The sequence below is a fragment of the Panthera tigris genome, chromosome B3 (assembly GCF_018350195.1).
Source record: "Panthera tigris isolate Pti1 chromosome B3, P.tigris_Pti1_mat1.1, whole genome shotgun sequence".
Classification (NCBI taxonomy): Eukaryota; Metazoa; Chordata; class Mammalia; order Carnivora; family Felidae; genus Panthera; species Panthera tigris.
Window position 1 is genome coordinate 160,978 of NC_056665.1, and position 6,000 is coordinate 166,977.

Here is a 6,000-nt window from a genome sequence, read left to right on the forward strand (position 1 = left end):
AAAAGCGGGGAGTGGATGAGAGGTGAAGACAGAGGACGGAGCGCAATTTGCTGATCCAGGAGAAGAGACTGGGTGGCTGGATGGCGCCATTTTTCACCGCTCCCGCACATGCACATGCGCACCGACGAGCACCGCAACAATCCACCCCAGTAGGCTAGCAGCGCCATCTAGGGGAGAGTGGAGCTGTTACACCGAGCCCTGCCCAACTGGGCCAACTTTGCTCTTGAAGAACACAAACCTCACCGCCGGCTTAAGCTATGGGCTATAAAGAGCTACGTGGACTGGCCTCTAGGGGAAAACAAAGCAATTTCAGTCCTACTTCAATCCGTTAGCCGGTTCATCTATTCAATTTTTTTTCTTTTTCCTTTTTCTCTTTTACAATTCTTTTCTTTTTCTTGAATACAGAAAGAGAAAAAACTCATTTTTATTTTCAATTTTTATTAAAAACATCTGTCTTTAATTTTTATTACTATATTTTTTACTTTTGTGTAAATTTTTTCAAATTCTACTTTACTTCCATCATTTTATTTTAGTCTACTTCAGTGTACTCACCTTTTCAAATTTTCAAACAATTTCCTTTTTTTCTTTCTTTTTCTTTTTTTCTTTTTCATTTTTCTTTTTCTTGAATGCACAAAGAGAAAAACTTCATTTTTACTTTCAATTTCTTTTAAAAATATTTTTATTTAATTTTTATTACTATATTTTTTGCTTTTATGTAAATTTTTTCAAATTCTATCTTACTCCCATCATTTTATTTCAGTCTACTACAGTGTATTCACTTTTTCAAATTTTCACACGATTTGGGTTTTTTTGTCTTTTCCTTTTTTCTCTTTTTATCTTTTTTCTCCTTTTCGTTTCTTTTCTTTTTTCTTAAATACAGAAATGAAAAAATTCATATTTCTTTTTAATTTTTATTAAAAATATTTTTCTATAATTTTTTTTCTATATTCTCTACTTTTGTGTATTTTAGTCTACTTTAGTGTATTCATTTTTTCAAGTTCTCAAACAATTTCCTTTTTTTCTCTCCCTCCCCCCCTTTTTTTTTGTTTGTTTCCCTAATCTGTCAAACCACTTCCTCCACTCAGACCAAAACACACCTAGGATCTAGCATCATCTATTCAATTTTTGTGTGGGTGTGTTTTTAATTTTTAATTTTAATATTTTTTTAATTTTAATGTTTTTAATTTCAATTTTTCTACCTCATTAATTCCTTTTCTCCCTTCAAAATGACAAAATGAAAGAATTCACACCAAAAGAAAGAGCACAAAGAAATGACAGCCAGGGACTTAACCAACACAGACACAAGCAAGACGTCTGAACCAGAATTTAGAATCACAATAATAAGAATACTAGCTGGAGTCAAAAATAGATTTGAATCCCTTTCTGCAGAGATAAAAGAAGTAAAAAATAGCCAGAATGAAATTTAAAATGTTACAAATAAGCTGCAATCACGGATGGATGAAGCGGTGGCAAGGATGGACAAGGCAGAACAGAGAATCAACTATATAGAGGACAAACTTATAGAGACTAATGAAGCAGAGAAAAAGAGGGAGATTAAGGCAAAAGAGCACGATTTAAGAATTAGAGAAATCAGTGACTCATTAAAAAAGAACAACATCAGAATCATAGGGGTCCCAGAGGAGGAAGAGAGAGAAATAGGGATAGAAGGGTTATGTGAGCAAATCATAGCAGAAATCTTTCCTAACCTGGGGAAAGACACAGACATCAAAATCCAGGAAGCACAGAGGACTCCCATTAAATTCAACAAAAACCAGCCATCAACAAGGCATATCATAGTCAAATTCACAAAATACGCAGGCAAGAAGACAATCATGAAAGCAGCAAGGGAAAAAAAGTCCCCAACCTACAAGGGAAGACAGATCAGGTTTGCAGCAGACCTATCTACAGAAACCTGGCAGGCCAGAAAGGAGTGGCAGGATATATTCAGTGTGCTGAATCAGAAAAATATGCAGCCAAGAATTCTTTATCCAGCAAGGCTGTCATTCAAAATAGAAGGAGAGATAAAAAGTTTCCCAGACAAACAAAAATTAAAGGAGTTTGTGACCACTAAACCAGCCCTTCAAGAAATATATTAAGGGGGACTCTCTGAGGGGAGAAAAGATGAATATATATATATATATACACACACACACACACATATATATATATATGTATGTATATATATATATATGTATGTATATATATATGTATGTATGTGTGTATATATATATACATACATATATATATGTGTGTATACACACACACACACACACACACACACCAAAAGCAACAACAGATTAGAATGGACCAGAGAATACCACCAGAAACTCCAACTCTACAACCATCACAACGCCAGTAAATTCATATCTTTCAGTAGTCACTTTAAACGTCAATGGACTCAATGCTCCAATCAAAAGACATAGGGTAATAGAATGGATAAGAAAACAAGACCCATCTATATGCTGTTTACCAGAGACCCACTTTAGACCTAAAGATACCTACAGATTGAAAATAAGGGGATGGAGAACCATCTATCATGCTAACAGTCAACAAAAGAAAGCCAGAGTACCCATACTTATATCAGACAACCTAGACTTTAAAATAAAGACTGTATCAAGAGATGCAGAAGGGCATTATATCATAATCAAGGGGTCTATAGACCAAGAAGACCTAACAATTGTAAACATTTATTCGCCAAATGTGGCAGCACCCAAATATATACATCAATTAGTCATGAACATCAGGAAACTCATCAATAGTAATACCATAATAGTAGGAGACTTCAACACCACACTCACAACAATGGACAGATCATCTAATCAAAAAATCAACAAGGAAACAATGGCTTTGAATGACACATTGGACCAGATGGTCTTAACAGATATATTCAGAACATTTCATCCTAAAGCAGCAGAACATACATTCTTCTCCAGCGCACATGGAACATTCTCCAGAATAGACCACATACTGGGACACAAATCAGCCCTCAACAAGTACAAAAAGATCGAAATCATACCATGCATACCGTGCATTCAGACCACAATGCTATGAAACTCAAAATCAACCACAAGAAAAAATTTGGGAAGGTAACAAAGACTTGGAGACTGAAGAACATCCTACTAAAGAATGGATGGGCTAACCAAGCAGTTAAAGAAGAAATTAAAAAGTATATGGAAGTCAATGAAAATGATAGCACCACAACCCAAAACCTCTGGGATGCAGCAAAGGCGGTCATAAGAGGAAAGTATATAGCAATCCAGGCCTTCCTAAAGAAGGAAGAAACATCTCAGATACACAACCTAACCTTACTCCTTAAAAAGCTGGAAAAAGAACAGCAAATAAAACCCAAAAACAGCAGAAGAGAGGAAATAATAAAAATTAGAGCAGAAACCAATGCTATTGAAACAAACAAACAAACAAACAAACAGTAGAACAGATCAATGAAACCAGAAGCTGGTTCTTTGAAAGAATTAACAAAATTGATAAACCGCTAGCCAGTTTGATCAAGAAGAAAAAGGAAAGGACCCAAATAAGTAAAATCAAGAATGAAAAAGGAGAAATCACAACCAACACAACAGAAATAAAAACAATAATAAGAGAATATTATGAGCAATTATACACCAACAAAATGAGCAATCTGGAAGAAATGGACAAATTCCTAGAAACATATACACTACCAAAACTGAAACAGGAAGAAATAGAACATTTGAACAGACCCATAACCAGTAAGGAAATTGAATTAGTAATCAAAAATTGGCCAAAAAACAAGAGTCCAGGGACAGATGGCTTTCCAGGGGAATTCTACCAAGCATTTAAGGAAGAGTTAATACCTATTCTCTTGAAACTGTTACAAAAAATAGAAATGGAAGGAAAACTTCCAAACTTTTTCTATGAAGCCAGCATTACCCTGATTCCAAAACCAGACAGAGACCCCACAAAAAAGGAGAACTATAGACCAATTTCATTGATGAACATGAATGCAAAAATCCTCAATAAGATATTAACCAACTGGATCCAACAATACATTTAAAAAATTATTCACCACGACCAAGTGGGATTTATACCTGGGATGCAGGGCTGGTTCAATATCCGCAAAACAATCAGTGTGATTCATCACATCCATAAAAGAAAAGAGAACCATATGATCCTCTCAATAGATGCAGAGAAAGGATTTGACAAAATACAGCATCCTTTCTTGATAAAAACCCTCAAGAAGGTAGGGATAGAAGAATCATATCGTGAGATGATAAAAGCCACATACAAGCGACCCAATGCTAGTATCATCCTTAATGGGGAAAAACTGAGAGCTTTCCCCCTGAGGTCAGGAACAAGACAGGGATGTACACTGTCACCACTGTTATTCAACGTAGTATTGGAAGTCTTAGCCTCTGCAATCAGACAACACAAAGAAATAAAAGGCATCCAAATAAGCCAGGAGGAGGTCAAACTTTCACTCTTCGCAGATGACATGATACTCTATATGGAAAACCCAAAAGATTCCACCAAAAAACTGCTAGAACTGATTCATGAATTCAGCAAAGTTGCAGGATATAAAATCAATGCACAAAAATAGGTTGCATTCCTATACACCAACAATGAAGCAACAGAAAGAGAAATCAAGGAATCGATCCCATTTACAATTGCACCAAAAACCATAAAATACCTAGGAATATATCTAACTAAAGAGGTGAAAAATCTATACACTGAAGACTATAGAAAGCTTATGAGAGAAATCGAAGAAGACACAAAAAAAAATGGAAAAATATTCCATGCTCCTGGACAGGAAGAACAAATATTGTTAAATGTCAATACTACCCAAAGTAATCTACATATTCAATGCAAGACCTATCAAAGTAACACCAGCATTCTTCACAGAGCTAGAACAAATAATCCTAAAATTTGTATGGAACCAGAAAAGACTCCAAATAGCCAAAGCAATCTTGAAAAAGAAGACCAAAGCAGGAGGCATCACAATCCCAGACACCAAGCTGTATTACAAAGCTGTAATCATCAAGACAGTATGGTACTGGCATAAAAACTCAGATCAGTGGAACAGAATAGAGAACCCAGAAATGGACCCACAGACATATGGCCAACTAATCTTTGACAAAGCAGGAAAGAATATCCAATGGAATAAAGACAGTCTCTTCAGCAAGTGGTGCTGGGAAAACCGGACAGCGACATCCAGAAGAATGAACCTGGACCACTTTCTTACACTATACACAAAAATAAATTCAAAATGGATGAAAGACAGGAAGCCATAAAAATCCTAGAGAATAAAGCAGGCAAAAACCTCTTTAACTTTGGCCGCAGCAACTTCTTACTCAACACGTCTCTGGAGGCAAGGGAAACAAAAGCAAAAATGAACTATTGGGCCCTCATCGAAATAAAAAGCTTCTGCACAGCAAAAGAAACAATCAGCAAAACTAAAAGGCAACCGACAGAATGGGAGAAGATATTTGCAAATGACATATCAGATAAAGGGTTAGTATCCAAAATCTATGAAGAACTTATCAAACTCAACACCCAAAAAACAAATAATCCAGTGAAGAAATGGGCAAAAGACATGAACAGACACTTCTCCAAAGAAGACATCCAGATGGCCAACTGACACATGAAAAAATGCTCAACATCACTCATCATCAGAGAAATACAAATCAAAACCACAATGAGATACCACTTCACACCTGTCAGAATGGCTAACATTAACAACTCAGGCAACAACACATGTTGGCAAGGATGTGGAGAAAGAGGATCTCTTTTGCACTGCTGCTGGGATGTAGGAATGCAAACTGGTGCAGCCACTCTGGAAAAACAGTTTGGAGGTCCCTACCCTACGACCCAGCAATTGCACTACTAGGTATTTATCCAAGGGATACAGGTGTACTGTTTTGAACAGGCACATGCCCCCGAATGTTTATAGCAGCACTATCAACAATAGCCAAAGTATGGAAAGAGCCCAAATGTCCATCTGTGGATGAATGGATAAAGAAGAGGTGG